The sequence below is a fragment of the Pinus tabuliformis genome, chromosome 3_2, assembly GCF_031772625.1.
Source record: "Pinus tabuliformis cultivar Carrire ecotype Pingquan chromosome 3_2, CPIR1, whole genome shotgun sequence".
Taxonomy (NCBI): Eukaryota; Viridiplantae; Streptophyta; class Pinopsida; order Pinales; family Pinaceae; genus Pinus; species Pinus tabuliformis.
In genome coordinates, this window is record NC_142302.1 from 167,484,084 (window position 1) to 167,502,544 (window position 18,461).

The following is an 18,461-nucleotide window of genomic DNA, read 5'->3' on the forward strand; positions in this document are numbered from 1 at the left end:
GCAATGAAAATTCTGCGGCACAATAAATTATTGAACAAAGTACTCTATGCACATAAATCTCCACTTACCTCATGTATTTTCCAAGATCATATATAACTTGTTTGACATTGTTTTTAAATTTTTTTGGGAGAGATAAAGGTAGAACATAATATAACAAAAACAATGATCAATCATTATTTTTTCCCAAATTATTATAAAAATAAAACACTAATTAACAATATGTTTCACCAATGTATAAAATACATATACACCAAAATAATTACCTTAATGAATGTATGTCAACCATAAGTTTTTACCCCACCTAATTCACCTTTCTTTGTTAGGATATTCTTTATGTTTGAAGAAAATCCAGTTGGAAATTCAATTTTTTCCATAACATCATTAACATGCTTACTTTGTTGCGCTATCAATAACCATGGAAGGGTGCTTATATTTTGGCTGTATCCATCGCTATTTGAATGGATCGCACTTTGCAATGCATGGCCAGCCTCCTTAACATCATTATAAATCTTGACATTTTTTATTTATCTTTCCTTCCATCTAATATTCACCATAAGGACTTTGTTACATTCTTCCCGATGTTCATTATGTCAAACAAATGAAAAATTTCTAACTACTCATAGTAGGGAAGTCTACTGAATTGTTCGGGATAGCATTTCATTCCTCGTGGAAGTTCCCTATTATTAATGCCTTCACCACCTACAACGTGAATCATAGATAAAGATATTATAACAAAAACATAACCTGTTAATTAGTACAATGAAGAAAGTACCATAAAAAAGATAAAATAGTCCAAACATATAATGTATATTGATACATAGAGAGTTCGATCCATACCTTGAGAGACTATCATATTGCAACTTCCATGCACGAGGTGCCATTCTCTGTCATCTTACTCCAGTCTCTTCTTTCCCATTGGAAAGATGTTTTTCAGCACTTCGGTACCTATGGTTCTTAGAAACGAAGTGCCTATACTCATCAAACACCTCCTTTCCTAAGCTTCTTGAACAGTGAGATTTAATCTTAGGACCACAAACTGGACAAGAATATTTACCCTTTGTTTGAAGACCTGCAAGAGATGGAATAATTTTTATATCAGTTATTTTAAGTATGTATAATAAAGGTCAAACTATTTAAAAAAACATACTTGAAATTAACTTCATAAAATTAAAGATTATTAAAGTGTGGGGTAACATTATAACATACCATAGAAATGTGTTAGCCCTGGGGCATCATCAATTTTCCATACAAGCATTTCATGGAATTCAAATTCCCTTTGTGCATCTAATGGTTTAGAGATATCATACATATTGACATTGTTCCATAACTCCACTAAGTCATCAATAAGAGGATCGATATATACATTCGTATCTTTGACCTGGTACTTACCTAATTGATTGAACATATAATACATAAATACTACATATATGAGTAGATAAAAAAACTATAAAGCATAATTATAAGGCATAATTGAACATATATGAGTAAATTAACAAAAAAATATAGGACATAATTATGAAACAAACAAGACAAATAAGATGTTATTGTGCTAAAAAAAAATATTCTAAGTAATAACCATACAATGAAATGATGCAGATCAACGTACTAACATTAAAAACAACAGAAAAGGTAATTGCTTTATCATGTATATAATACTAAATGTCACAAAATATATTACATATCTTAGGAGTTTTGTCACAAATGTGTTTGACAAACCATTCACCACCTTTAAGTTGACCAACAACAATAAAGTAGAGAGAAGAGATATTTATGTGCCTTCATAAAGAGGTTTAGTTGTCATCTCAAGTACATGTAAAACAAAACCACTATCATCATACTTTTTTTCATCATCATCCATTCAAACATTATTAAATGTCTCCTGGATCAATTTATTTTTCCCATCTATTGAGAAATCTAGGGCATCAAGAATAGGTGATATCTTTATTAATGATAATTTCTTGTGAATGTTTTTACTTCAATAGATTAGGATCTTCTTTTTAGGTAGATTATTATAGTGTTCTTCTTCATCAAAAAACTACCAAAACATAAACAATAAAAAGACAAGAGACACATAATGTAGGCAATCAACCAGGGCCAAGACCTCTCCAACTTGAGAGGAAAACTAAAACGAATTATTCTTCATATAGAAACTTCAATTGAAAAATACCAAGACCATGACCTAGACCCTTGACACAACAACCTCTCCAAGACCAAGTCACAATATCCTTCTTCATTGCTTCTCCTTCTTTCACAAGTCAACACAATTCAAACTCTCTTCATGCACTACTAATATCGACTATTCTAAAGTTTCGTCCTTCCTCCACAAATCTACAATTTTGGCTTCCTGAAAGCACTGCAAGGATGCACATGTGGGATAAATTATGGTTCTTATTGGTGTGCTTCTCCTTCACTTACCTTGAGAACCATTCCTTGTTATTTCAGCTAGTAATTATGATTGAGTGGAAACCCTTTACTTGTCTTTTACCAGGGAAGATGTAACCCTACTGCAGAAACCCTAGTATATGCCACACATGTGAAGATATTAACCAAAAAATAGTGCCAAATGAGTTCGATCTTTCTCTCCTTCTTCTTGCTAGTTATGAGGTTAAATTTCTTGAGAACTTTCCACTTCTTTCTACCTTCTTCTCCTTAACCAAAATTTTGTCTTCTAAATGGAGGTCGAGCTACCTATTTATAGTGGGCAATGCATCTAAAATAAGTTGAATTGAATAGGTGCCTAGGCCGACATGTCTTTTCTAGAATCGTCTTTTAGGTTGACTTCAAGGACTGATTGTGACGAGTTCTTGGAGGATTTATGACACAAATAAATTTTCTTTTACAATGTGTAACATGCCCAAATGGGTCTTTCATCTTTGACATTGACTCAATAGACTTTATGACTTGATGACCAAACCTACGAGCTCACAATGGGAGCCTTTACTATAAAAATAAAATTCCTTGCTAATGAAATCCATGAGACAAGCATTACAATAATAATTTTATTTTTTCTTCTTTACATCAATTACATAATATAACAATTACACAAGTCATTATGAATACTGAACCTACTTACACTTTTCAACACTCCCACTTATCTAGGGAGGTGTTCATAATGGTACTTGGTCATTCTCAATATGAAGAATTCTCATAAGAAGAGTTGGATCAGTAACCAATTTGTTTAACATTATATCAACTAACATTGTCACATAGCAAGGCCTTGACTAATAGCTCTATCCCTCCATAAGATCAAAGTGTAATGATGGCGAGACTAATGATGTATCGACACCCTCATCTTTGTTTCTCTTGGAACATACCCCACCCAGGTTCTCTTAGAATATGTTCCATCAGGACTATTCTTATCTTGGATTCCTAGTCCTCAAATAATATTGGTCCTCCGCGACTACTCTTATCTTGGATTCTCTAACTCGTCCTCTAAGAGAATCAGATGCTAGATGTTTACCCAATCCTCCATTTCGTCTTCCTAAGTGAAGACAAGAATGATGTGTCTATCTCTCCTTCTCAACTTAAGGAGGATATACCTATTCCAATGGAGGAATGTACTCATTCCTATGGAAGAAATGTACTTAATCTCCCTCTTGGATTAGGAATTTTATGCAAGTTTCTACCAAGTTAGAAACTTTTTTCCAGGCTCCCTCTTAATTAGGGACCTACAATAGCTCTTTGGGTGGAGTTGATGGGAAAACCAGTTGCTTGAAGAACTCCTCAGGATGTCATGAACTTCTTTTCCTTATTCAAGACTCTTCATGTTTTGGGAGTTCTTCGTAGGGCACATTCCATCCATCGATTTTCATCCATGAGTTATTCATGTCATTATTCCTTTCATCGAAAGTGATCCGTCAATTCTATCTGGCCTTCGTTCATGCCATGCTACCCTATTCACACCATGTTTCCTTAAGGATCTTTCATCCTATTACATGGACATCAATGATAGAAGATATCCATAGATCTTCCCTTGGCATCCCTACATAAGCCCATCCAAATATAATTCAAACAATAAGGAATGAACATTAAATCAAAATTACCTTTGTGATGGTCTTTCATCATGACATCTTTTAGTTAGCATCAACATCATGCTTACACATTGACACATTTCCAAAAGATATATATTGTCAATGGTCTCTTTCTTTTTCAGAATTCATCAAATTATTCATATCTTTCATTGAGATATTTTAGTCAAATCTCTCAGTCCTTAGATGTTTATTTTATTTTCCATAGTTGCATATTTCGTGATCTCTTCCTTTTTTTCCTTCACACATTTCCTTCTAGGTACTTCCAGTCATAGTTCCTTCAATTTTGTCAACCACCTCATATATCATATGAGGACATATTATGTTGATTACATCTAGATAATATGTTGAAAATGCAACAAGATGATGGAGCTTAGTGGAAAGGAGTCGCCTTCACTAAGTGGGTCCACAGGCTATTTTTGGCGCAAAGTCTATTTTTAGACTATGTCTATTTTTAGACATATGGATCATGGTCTATGAGTTGCAGGATGCTATTTGTGGATGATTGTTCATGTTGGTAAAAATAGATGGACTTCTATTTTTAGACATATGGGCAGAGTCTATTTTTAGATTGCCAGGCTAAAAATAAAACAGTCGAATATTATTAGCTCTTAATAATATTTGGACTATAAACATTATCTTATCCTCTTGGAGCACTTCAGTTCAAGCTACGGATGTGGAACATGCAACTTCCAGAAGGAAATACGCTTTTCTTATGGGTAAGTTGAGCTATTGCATGATGGACTTCAGTTAGAACTCAAGAGATTGAGTTTGGTGGAGTTGATTGAGGAGTTGATGGAGTTGTGTTCAGTTTGACTTAGTTGAACTAGTTGTATTTATTCTAACTGCAGAATACACTAGTGATGAGTGATGTGAATTAATTATTAATTAATTCACTAATTATTAACTCATAAATCAACTAAAGAATACATCAGTTAACTCAGTGCATGGACAGTTCAGTGGAGACAGGTGTTAGAGGTGAGTGAAAGGGCAAGACAGTTGTCAGTTGTGACTATAGTTGTGCATGAGATTTGCACAATCAATGGATTGAGTATTGCCAATGAGGATTGTGTGGTTCAGCCAAGGGAAATACGAGTTTGGATCAGCCATTCTCATCTATTCTCATGCAGGATTGCGCAGTGGAGGCAAGCAAGCAGTGGAGGAGATTTGAACCTGTGATTGATTCAGATCTAAGCTAGTTTATGTGTAACAGGTGGAGATAGTACTGAGTATTTGCGAGGAGTATTGTACTATGTATTGTTACATGTTCTCAATCAATATAATATATAGATAGTTGGGGGTTTTCAGCTATCTGCTTTCCCCGTGATATACTGTGTTGATATGTGTGATTGATGCTTCAATGTGTGCATGTGATTGTTTCTGAATACCGCAAAATTGATGATCAACGTAGAGGAGGTTATGTATTATGCATGCATTCCGCAATAGTGTATAGTCAGGATAATCTCTGTGAATAAGTGTCATATTATTCAAAATTTCTACATGGTATCAGAGCTGAGTTGATCATCAGATCTATTATTCAAAAAGTGTTTACGTTTTATTTCTTCAGGCAGAGTCTGTAATCGGGCCAGGTAGCCTCTGGATTCATCCTTCTTTTGGAAGGTGAGATATCTGGTAAAAGCCCATATAGTCAATCTCTGTACGAGAAATAATTTGTTCTCACGAATTTTAGATCGGAAGCGGTTGAGTTTTGAGCTGGTGGAATTCGAATTTGCAGCAGTGTTTTCTTGGTGTCAAAGTTGAAATGTCTTTCAACGGATTGCGATTGGAGTATGCCCTTGAAGGCAGCTCGAATTATATTGCATGGAAAGACACGATGGAGGCGGTGTTAGATGAAAATGGGTTGAAGGAGTTCATAGAGGCTGAGGTCCCAAAGCCTATTGATACTGCTCAAGTTGAGGCTTGGCAAAAGAAGACAGAAAAGTGTCGAAGGATTCTGTTGGAGGGCGTGAAGGATCACATTGTGTCCAGCCTGCATGGAAAGGCTTCTCCATAATTGATGTGGAAAGCGTTGACAGATTTATTCCAAAGCAAGAGCGACCAGAGGAAGTTTGCGCTCAAGGATAAACTCAGAAACATTAAGTGTGAGAATGGAGACAGTATGCCCAAGTATCTCACGAAGTTCACTCAATGCCGGGATGAGCTGGGAAGTGTGGGGGTGACTGTCGATGATGAGGACTTGGTGAGCTTGGCTCTCCTTGGTCTTCCGAAGAGTTGGCATTTCTATTAGGACTCTGTCAATGGTTGGGAGAAATTTCCAGGATGGGAGAGACTTTGGTCAGATCTTGTGCAAGAGGAGATCAGGCGGAATACCAGGGACAGATCTTCATTAAAGGCATCTGATGAAGAAAATTTCACTTTGGCTGCCAAAGCAAAGAAGGGAAAGGAGAAGGGTTCTCTTTCTGAATCTAGTTCTTCCAATGATGGGAAGAAGGTTGACAAATCAAAAGTGTGATGCTTTCGTTGTCATGAGGTGGGCCATTATGCTGCAAATTGTCCACGGAGGAAATGCAAGAAGGGATCTGGGGAAGGATCTGAAGGTGAGACACTTGCTTCACAGTTTGAGTTAGATTTCACACTCTTTTCATGCATGGTTTCATCCATGGTGGGAAGTGGTTGGTTTCTTGACAGTGGAGCTTCTTTCCACATGACCGGTGACAAGAGTTTGTTCAGTACTTTGGAGGAGAAAGATCTCCAGATACTCATAGCGATGGGTAATGATGAGAAGTATAGTGTCTTAGGTGTAGGCACGGTTATTTTTCAAAGGGAGCATGGAGCTCGCCTTACCTTGACCGATGTCAAGTATGTACTAGGACTGAAGAGAAACTTGGTGTCGGTCTCGATGCTGGAAGACGGAGGCTATGATGTAGTCTTCAGTAAGGGAAATGTTTTCCTTAGACACATCATCACTAGACAGGTGAAGCAGATTGGTTCACGGGTCAAGAACCTGTATGCTCTTGAGGTTCAAGATGCATGCAAAGCCTTGAGCAGCGAGGCAAATGATGAAGACTTGGTGGTTGAGAGGGAGCATATATTACCTCTCAACATGTAGAGCCAGAATAAGTCTCAGACGATTGTGGAGGAGCCACGATTGGTGCAGCAACTTTAGGAGGCTATGGAGCAGCCACAACAAGGGAAGCTGAGAGGATATCGAGTAGAGACATCTACTCATGCAGAGACCTCCAGTATGGGGAAACTTCGAGCCAGGTGGGCAAAGGGATCGCATGCAGCCATACCTCCAGGTAGGAGGTGGGGTGATGTGGATTGATTATCCCAAGGAGGAGGGGCAGGATCCTTGAAGTACCCAACCTCTTGGATGAAACCTTGCTACGGGAGCCCCGATGTGGAGTAGCAGGAACTGACTGATTGGGTAGAGACAGATGTGGATGGAGCGGCAAAGAGAGCGACAGTGTAGGGAATCCCAGGATAGCGCATAGCTAGCAGGCTGCAGCAATGCCAGAGGCACAAGTGTTTTGCACAGTGCCAGGTGGTACAGAGAGGTGTGCAATGGTGCGAGATGCATGGAGATGTTGCAGTAGCGCAGATGTCAGATAGGGACCACTTGTCAGCAGCAGGTATAGCTTCATCATCAGAGTATGTTCCTAGCCCAACAGAGTGGTCAGTTGGGAGTGTTTTTGTTCCAAGTGTTGTTGGAGCAAGTGGACCGGGCAGATGTGTTGCATGCAAAACATTCCAGAGTTGCAGGATAGGGGTTGCAGATAATCCATATCTTGTTGAGAGGGAGTGTTGAAAATGCAACAAGATGATGGAGCTTAGTGGAAAGGAGTCGCCTTCACTAAGTGGGCCTGCAGGCTATTTTTGGCGCAAAGTCTATTTTTAGACATATGGATCATGGTCTATGAGTTGCAGGATGCTATTTGTGGATGATTGGTCATGTTGGTAAAAATAGATGGACTTCTATTTTTAGACATATGGGCGGAGTCTATTTTTAGACTGCCAGGCTAAAAATAGAACAGTCGAATATTATTAGCTCTTAATAATATTTGGACTATAAACATTATCTTATCCTCTTGGAGCACTTCAGTTCAAGCTATGGATGTGGCACATGCAACTGCCAGAAGGAAATACGCTTTTCTTGTGGGTCAGTTGAGCTATTGCATGATGGACTTCAGTTAGAACTCAAGAGATTGAGTTTGGTGGAGTTGATTGAGGAGTTGATGGAGTTGTGTTCAGTTTGACTTAGTTGAACTAGTTGTATTTAGTCTAACTGCAGAATACACTAGTGATGAGTGATGTGAATTAATTATTAATTAATTCACTAATTATTAACTCATAAATCAACTAAAGAATACATCAGTTAACTCAGTGCATGGACAGTTCAGTGGAGACAGGTGTTAGAGGTGAGTGAAAAGGCAAGACAGCTGTTAGTTGTGACTATAGTTGTGCATGAGATTTGCACAATCAACGAATTGAGTATTGCCAATGAGGATTGTGTGGTTCAGCCAAGGGAAATATGAGTTTGGATCAGCCATTCTCATCTATTCTCATGCAGGATTGCGCAGTGGAGGCAGGCAAGCAGCGAAGGAGATTTGAACCTGTGATTGATTCAGATCTGAGCTAGTTTGTGTGTAACAGGTGGAGATAGTATTGAGTACTTGCGAGGAGTATTGTACTATGTATTGTTACATGTTCTCAATCAATATAATATACAGATAGTTGGGGGTTTTCAGCTGTATGCTTTCCCCGTGATATACTGCGTTGATATGTGTGATTGATGCTTCAATGTGCGCATGCGATTGTTTCTGAATACCGCAAAATTGATGATCAACGTAGAGGAGGTTATGTATTATGCATGCATTCTGCAATAGTGTATAATCAAGATAATCTCTGTGAATAAGTGTCATATTATTCAAAATTTCTACATAATGTGTGATACATTCCTTCCTATATCCTTTCAAGGGAGTAGATCCTTTCTTTTGATCGTGTTCTCAAGATAGAGCATTTATCCATGGTACCTACAACCATATGGCACGACTCTACAATATCAAATACAAGCATACATACCTCATTTTCCTTTAGATCATCTAGACTTCCTTCAACAACTTCCTTGATTGAAATAACTTCAATAACTTGATTTTCTTCACTTCTTTTGTCATCATCCCATGAATTCCCACAAGATGGAATTCTTGATGAAACACTTGCTTCCTTTTGATTGGTGAACCTTCTGATGAATATTCCAATAGAGGATCTTGAGCATCCTCATTCAGAAATGTTCCTATTTTACTGATGTATGATGAGCCTTGTGCTAGATGACCTTTTCTTATTTCTCCTGTAAGTGTCACTTCTTCTTCTAATGAGGTTACCAAGAGCTATACCCTTCCATAGTTGACTTCCATAGAGTTTTGTTTCAGATATTTTAATATATGATCACAAGCTCTTGCTTTTAATGCTTCTATGATGCATCTTATCATTTTCCTTGATAGCCATATCTTACAACAGAGAAACTGAAAATAGGAACTTGAAATAACTAGGTGAGGAAGAATATATAAATCATAGTAGAGATATCTTACTTCCTATTTCTTAGACTTCTTCTTTCCAGCTTCCTCCACTTCTTCGATGATATGGGCTGCTTCTCTACCTCTTTTTTTATTATCCTTCTGGAGCTTAGGTCAATCTCTTTTTTCATTCACATATTCTTGACATCCATAGCATTGAACCTTATCCAGGTTCTTCTTCTTTTTCTGAGGACCAAATTTCCCATACTTTCCTCTCTTTTTTTCCATAGAAGCATATGCTTGATTTTTCTCACTAGATCCTACATCAGTTTTTGCCTTCAATATGGTTTCTTCAATTTTGCATAGAGACCATAGATCCTGGAATAAAGTGTTAGGCAGATAAATCCCTGTTGCTGACAAGAGCGATATCCCTAGATCCTAAAGAAACTAGAAATAAACGGATAATTGAATAGCTACTTTCCTAAGTTTACTTCATTTGAATTGTAAATACAAGAGTAGTAGAATAAGCCTCTTACTTATTTGCGAAATGCTTGATGAATGTCCCTGCTCTGTCTTGATGCGGCTTCTCAATGCTCAAAGAGACATGCAATCATAGACATAAGATAGATCAAAGACATATGCAACATAACAATTCAAACAAGCTTAATCTAATGATCAAGGAGATTAGAAATTGAAATTATCTATATCAAAAGAGACATAAATTATTCATCATTTCGATAAGACAATACAATGTAAAAAAGGATTGATTTGTATTAATTCAAGGATAAAGAAGATCCTTACAACCTCTGCCTTGATGTCATGAGGTTCCTCCCAAATACCTCTAACCCTCTCCTTAGATGATAAGCCTTCCAATCTAAATCCAACAAGATAAGTGTATCTTTTCTGAACCTCTTAATCCCTCTATCTTTTAGTCAATTTATAGGCCAAGAGGAAGAAGTTTCATATCCAAAGGAGAAGAATGTGATCCTCTAATTAGGGGATTAGGGTTCCTTGATGAGAGGGAATTAGCTCCATGATCTGAGGGGTATGGCTCGAATAGATATGACCTACAAGCTTTCAATTGAGATATATTTTCCCAACAATGCCTCTAGAATTCGCTTTTTACTTTTAGTTTTCTTTGAGTTGTGTATGCAGTCTATAGGGAAGACAGATCACAGTTCTGCGCAGGTTTCAGGGATGGAAACTGCAAATGCACGAAAACTGACTAGGAAAAGCACACAGGTCATATAAAACAAGTTATAAAGTCATTTTACCCAAAATTCACATACTTCTCCAAGGGTTTTTTATTGTTTGGCCTCTAAGGGAGTGTAATGAAAAATGTTTATGGATGGCAAGAGATCCCTTTTAATATTCAAGTGTCATGGTGATAAAATGGTAGGTAACAGATTGCCCCCTAAAGTGTGAAGTTTGAAAAGTAATTTTTTTTTAAGATTTAAGCGCTTTATCATGCCAAATATTGGATTGCAGACAATAGTCAGAAACCTACAAGAATCATTCAAGGATTACAATGCAATATATAATCATCACTGAGGTAGGCATTCCCATACTCTGAGTAAAAGTAACTCAACAAGTACGGAAAAACCCAAGAATCATATCAATAGCAAACACAGTATGGGTGTAGCCATCAGCTATGAATTCGTCTACATAATCATGAATATATAACTCCTTGCAGCCTGGATTGATGAAACTAGATCCAGGGTCTTGATGTCTATCTCTCGATCCTTAGTACGAATATAGCCATGTGAGTGAATGTCTCGAAGTAGAACATGGTAGAAACCACTTGATTACTGATCAATTATGTGAACAGTTAACAAATGCGAGAGAAACCACCAATAATGACAATGGATCTCAAGGTACTCTCAGTACAATTTATAGAGTTTGAAAATATGATCTGAAGTCGAACACTCATAGAATCATTCGATCGAAGTCCAATGATGAGAACCTATTGTCGAAAGTGAGAAACTTTCCATTAAGGCATGCAAGCCTCAAGGTACTAAAGGTTTCTAAATTAACTTCCTAGATAATGAGTTGAAGTCAATAGGAAGCGACCTGTCGTAGGAAAGCCTACGACACGAAACACAAAGTCAAGTTTTGAAGAATAGTTTGTAAGGACTGACTCAGGGATGGCCGATGCAATTGAAGGCTAAAATTTGTAAAGGAACATGAACTGAGGTTGAACGTCTCTTGACCACATAACGGCATGACAATTGACTTGGAAGCATTTGACTCAATGATAATACTCAAAACCAGTTGAAGACTTTCAATGGGCTTTGATTAACTATAAGAAAAATGTGTTTCCCAACTCGGAAACAGGTGTGACGAAGTGTCATGTTTAAGAGAGACATATTGCCTTTATAATTAATGTAATATGAATACCCTTTCCCAATTTCCCCCCACCATTACTAGCAAGTACCTCTTTATTTTTTCACAAGCTTGAGGATAACGTATGCTTGTCATATAAACTCATCCTTCGGATGAGTCCTCTGAAATATTTTTAACGAAGCCTAGGAAGGAATGGTTCGGTCCCGTTATGCTTAATGAGTCCTATATTGTTTAATATTTACGAATCCAGTAAAGGGGTAACTCGATGTCGTTTTCATGTTTAATGAGTTTGAAAAGGCACAAAAAGAAAACCCGACCAGTTCTTTTACTGTAAAATTTTAACGAGCCCAGAGAAAGTAAAGCTCGGTGTTTTTCAGTTTTAGGGAGTCAGAAGAAAAACATAAGTAAACTCAGCCATGCTATTTTTCGTAGATTTAGTCCCTCGAGCCTGGAAAAGGATAAAATAGTGTAGGAGATAACTCTATTGACTATAATCAGTCAACGTATACCTTTTTCGTAAATAGTCTGGTTTAGTCTGTAAAAGGGGTAAACTTATACTGAATGCATGGTTGTTCATTTACTTTTACGAGTTCGAACAATCAAGTGCTCGACAATCTTTTCATGTTTCGAGATTCTGAAAAGGGCTTAAAAGAGGACTCTAGGGTTTCACATTTTTTGTGATTTTCAAGAGCTCGAAAAATCAATAAAAGTATGCTCGCAATCAAAACGATCCATTTTTATGTTGTAATCTATTATGCACATTAAACTCAATAATTTTTCATAAATTCTCAATATTAAGCTACAAAAATATTGAAATTTTGACTTTTAAAAGATTCAAGGCATAAAAAATAAAATTTTAATCACCAAAAACTTATAAAACTTCAAAAAGTAATTTATTTTTACCATTTTATTTTTAACCAGTTTGAGAGAATAAAGAGGCCTTTTTACCACCAAACATCTGAGGTTAATTTCAAGCAAACTAGTGGAAGAAATCACGAATAGTTTCCTCTAGGTAAGAGATCTCTGTAATATCTACATTTTCATCTGTTTAAATTTTGATTTTAAACTTTCATTTGATTTTTTGGGGGGTTATTATTTTTAAAAATTCTCCCTCAAGATTGTGCGGTTTACCTTCATCAAGACAGCGTAGGTCGGTAATTTTTAGTGTACAAAGAAACGTGATTTGCATGGTTGCTCACTTGAGGTATTGTGCAGATGCACTATGGTCACCAAAAATCAGTCGCGCAAGCACCGAGGGTTTCAAACACATGGAAATTACGCCCCAAAGAATTGCATATTTGTTTTAAATGTTGGACTAACTCCCTTAATTGTTATTTCCAGAAATTTTGACCATTCAAAATGGAATGGAGGGAGAGAGTACATGAAAATCAAGATGCAACAGATTTGGATGATCCAGAAACTTTGTAAGCTATGAGAAATTATGGCCTCTACAAATATTGGATTATTCCGGGAATGAAAGCTTAACTAGAGATCATAACATGGTTGGTGAGAACTTGGGATGCCCAATATCAGTGTTTCATGATCGGGGATCATCGTCTCACCATTGATTTCGATGATATATATTTTTCTACCGAGATTTCCCACAGAGGGGTTGATGTTCCTTTATATGGGTAAAGACCGGGTGGAGTTACTACTGTTGAATACCTATGAAGATATTATGGGAATGCACAGATCAAGGATGGTAGGATTGATACCAAAACTCTTGAGAACCTAACCTTGAAAACCATAGCTTTCACTATTAGCAAACTGTGTGGTAGCACAGCTCTTCACTTGGCCACAAAGGCTTAGATGTAGACCGTCGAGGAATGTTTCCAATCCATGATCTTTAACTGGTGTGAGGCAGTGGTGGTCAATATGAAAGGGAAACAGACCAAAGCTAAGGCTGGCAAACTGAAGAATTGTGGTTTTGTTTCCATTCTTATTTCTTTTTCTCCAGAGGATTCCACTCCTTAGGCCATAGCAGATTTTGGTGGATGAGGCAGGGCCTTGAGATCCATGGATGTTGAGGAGGGTTTTGCTTATGGCTCGCCATGGGGGTGATGGTCGAGTGGTGAAATATACTCCTGAATTTTTTTTGTGGATGTTTCAACAAATCATCTCGATAAAGGATTTCCCATATGCAAGGATGGACTACAGGAGTGACCCAGATATCCCACTTCCAGTAGGGATGTAATGTGTCCTAGGTAAAAACTTCTCATTTTGATGTTTCTTTTTATTTTTTTAATTCTTTATATGTTTTTTGTCATTCAAGGCTAATTATTTGAAATGCATATGCAGATGTGGGCCTAGTTCAACCAGCAAGGGCTACAACGTTTTGACAGGGGGGTGACCAACCTGTAGTAGTTATAGCACCAAACCCAGACGCGGAAGAGGAATTGACTGAGCTTGAACACAACCTAGAGAGGTTGAATATAGATGTCCCAGAGACCAGAACTCATGATTTGCCCTCCGGTACCAAAGGCACGTTATTGGGGTTCCAGGACCGCTCAGGCAATGGTTACGATAGCGTTCGTGTGCTATAGTCTGCTATCATGATCATCATCATGCTTAGCTGCTTAGTCTTCTAAGTCTACATTTTGATTTTTGTATCAACATCTTCATATAATAAAGGCCATAGGGCCTTCTGTCCTTAGATGACATATTTTTTGTGTAGCACACTCTACAGACTTTATCTAATGGAGACTACTACTTTTGATTTCATTTTATCTTTTTCAATATATGGATGGATATTGTTTTTACTTACAAATGTTGAAAATTTCTATTTAACACGTGATTGGCTAATGCATCATTTAATGTGTTTAAATTTCTTGGAATGTGTTGATATTGAATGTAATCTATCTGCCTTTCCAAAAGACGGACTCGTAAAAACATTCTTAACATTGACAGACTTCTTACTATATAGACATTGCTCAAATGTAATACTATGAGTTATGAATATAACCTAACAATCAAACTTCGAATTCCAAATGAGATAGTGTCAGATAATAGTTCAATGGTTGCACTATATTCTGATATGTTGTTTGTTGTTTGACCAAGGCATATCCTATGAATGGAAACTAACTCATCACTAGGTGAATAAATGACCCAGGTTGTGCAAGACAAGTTCTCAGTACTACGACTATCACCATCAGCAAAGTCAATATAAGTTTGAGGGGACGCTAACATTTGAAAATCAAGTGTAAAACCAAATAAGCAAGATAAGTAGTAGTGGACTATAAAAATTCTAAAACTACTACACACACTTACAAAAATATAATACAAGTAATGTACAAATATTCACGAAATATTTTATGCATAATATCTCTTCAGGGAAAGGCCATTTCTGGGCTTTCCTAAAGAAACACCATCATAATTGACCAACTCTCAGGCTCCTTTAGCTAATACATGTTTTACAATGTAAGGGCCATGCCACATAGGCACGAATTTCCCTGCACCTAATTTTTCATGTGCTTGATCGTAGACCAAGACTAAGTCACCTTTTGCATAACAACAAGGATTCATGTTTTGATCAAATTGAGCCTTTACTCATTTTTTATGAGCCTCTTTAGTCAATGCAGCCTCAAGGAGAGTTCATCTAGACGTACTAATTGAAAAAAACTCTCTTCCTTTGCAGAGGTAGCTGGTAATAACTTGATGGCTAGCTTCAAAGATGGAATTTCACATACAATTGGTAAAACTTCCTCCAAACCATAGACAAGTTGGAAGGGAGTGAAACTTGTAGATGTTTTCACAGTAATATGATATGCCCACAAGGCTGAAAAAATCATGATATGTTAGTTTCCTTTACGAATTCCAACTATCTATTTAATCATGTTTGTTAAAACTTTGTTAACAACTTTGACTCGACCATTTTCTTGTGGATAATTGAGGGTAGAGCCATCATGGCACAGTCCGAGTTGTGCATATGGCTACCACGATCTGTAGCGATGGCTTGTGGGACACTGAACTGACATATCACATGATTAAAAGCGAAAATTGTTGTAGTTTCATCGTCGTCCTTGTATGTAGGTATCGCCTTAGCCCATTTCGTAAAATAATCAAGTGCAAGGATAATATACCCATGCCCCTCGGAAAAGTGAGGGTTACAGGTGACGAAATCTATGCCCCATTTTGAAAAAGGACCGGCAACTATGATAGGGTGATGAGGAGTTGGGGACGCTCGCATATTGCAATCATCAACCTGGCAATTATGGCATTTTTTTACTGCGATTATGCAATCTTTAAACATGGAAAGCCAAAAATAGCTAGCATGCAATATCTTTTGGGCAATGGCATAACCAGACATATGACCACCACACGCTCCAGAATGGAAATTTTTAGTGCTTTTTCAGTTTCTTGAAGAGTCAGAAAACGTTGAAGATAAAGTCAGCACCGCGACGATAAAGAGTATCACCAACAATGTTATATTGTTGAGATTGGTAGCAGATGCGACGACAATGAGTTCAAGATAACTCAAGCCTAAAAGTTTGGGTTTGAATATACGTGATGATATCTCCATACCAAAGATCGGACGTACTAATCAGAAAGAGAGATTCATCTGCCATAGAATCCTCTACCACTATTTATGTGTTAGTATAGGGGAAGTTACATAATAATTCAGTGAAAACTAATGATTTCTTTGATTTAGATCTTTTGAATTCCAAATCAAATTCTTATAAAATGAATATCCGTTTGGAATACTTGCCCCTAGCAATTGTTTGGTTAGAATATACATCATAGGGCTGCAATCTGAAATGACTGTCATTTTTCGCAAGAGAATATAGTGACGAAAACATTGAACAAATTGAACGGCTGCCAAAGCTAATTTCTCCACACGTGCATACTTGATCTCACTTTAGGTGAGATTTCTACTTAGGTAAAAGATAACATATTCATTGTTAGATTTTTCTTCCTAAACTAATACCATGCCAATGGTGGCATCTGATGCAGCTAGATATAAAAAGTAATTCCGACGATAATCAGGTGGATACAATAACAGTGCATGGGTCAACACATATTTCAATGCATCAAAATATTTTTCAGTAATCTCATCCCAAATGAAAGGAATGCCCTTTTTCAAAAGTTGGGTAAAACCTTTTGTTAGTTCAGCATAGTTAGGTATGAATCTATGTAAAATGTTTTCTTTCCCTTGCAAACTTTAGAGTTGATGAAGATTAGAAGGAGAAGGCAAGTTTAGGATTGCCTCTACCTTAAGAGGATCGACATGAATGCCTTCTTTCGAAACAAAAAATCCTATAAGGTGATTGGATTGTACACAAAAAACACATTTGTGTGGATTCAAACAAATATTGTAGTACCTACATCTAATGAATATTGCTCTCAAATGCGATGGATGGTCCTGCTGTCTCCTTGAGTGAGTTGGTAGGTCATTTAGGTAGGGTTGGACTATGTGTTTGATATCATGAATGCGTGTAAGACATTGCTCTTTGAAAAGTTGTGCCAACATTCTTCAAACCAAATGGGAGTTTGCAATAAGCAAAAGTTCCCCATGGACAGATGAATGCAGTCTTATGCTGATCAGCATGGAGTATGTTTATTTGGTTGTAACCAGAAAATCCATCCATGAAAGAGAAAATCTCATTTCCGGCACAATCATCAAGAATTTGATCGATATACAAGGTTGGGTAATTTTCCTTTGGACAAGCTTTGTTAATGTCCCTGTAATCAACACATACTCTAATGGTTCCTTGTTTCTTATTAACTGGTACAATATTGGATACCCAATCAGTCAAAGGAATGGGGTAAATAAATCATGCTTTTAATATTTTTTCAACTTCAGCTTTTATAGCAAGTAGCTTTTTGCAAATGCACAAGATGAAATCTTTGTCTAACAGGTTTGGTACCTGGATAAGTCTTGATTTCATCCACTACAATACTAGGATCGATCCCTAGAATTTCTTCGTAAGACCGTGAAAAAATGTCGCAAAATTCCTAGAATAGGGTTATTCAAAAGAACAAGCACCTATATGAATATTTTTAGTAATTATTGGTTTCATTGAGATGTTAATTGGCACAATTGTTGACATGCTTCTTAAATTCTTTTCAGATTCAGAATGAAGGATAGACACTAGGGCATTCGGGATCATTCACAATATTAAGTGAAAACATAGACAAAAATCATTCTCGACTTTGTCAAGGCAGGGTAAGAAAGATGAGAGATGATAATAATTGTCCCATGACATTTCATCCAAATTCATTACCTCCATGATGCCTTCATCAGTTATAAAATATTTATCAAAAGGATCGGGTATTGATATTAGTTCTAAACGTGACAAATCGGAATAACCATCGATGATCTTATTCACTCGATCATTTTTAGAGGGTGATGGGTTGGAAAAGGATTAAACTGCCTCATAAGACAATTCAAAAGGGCTAAGAGGCATTTGGCTTCCATACAAGGCTAATTCTGACTCTGAAGGCAATTTCCAAGGATCAGAAGATTCGAAAGTGCTTGATGTAATCATATTGACCTGGGAAATGTTATGAGGAAGATTTGGTGGAGGGAACATGAAAGTTCCCATAAGACATGAGTCTTTAAGAAGACCAAGGCCAACATCCTCATATGTAGTAATTGATTTTCCAACAAAAGGAATGC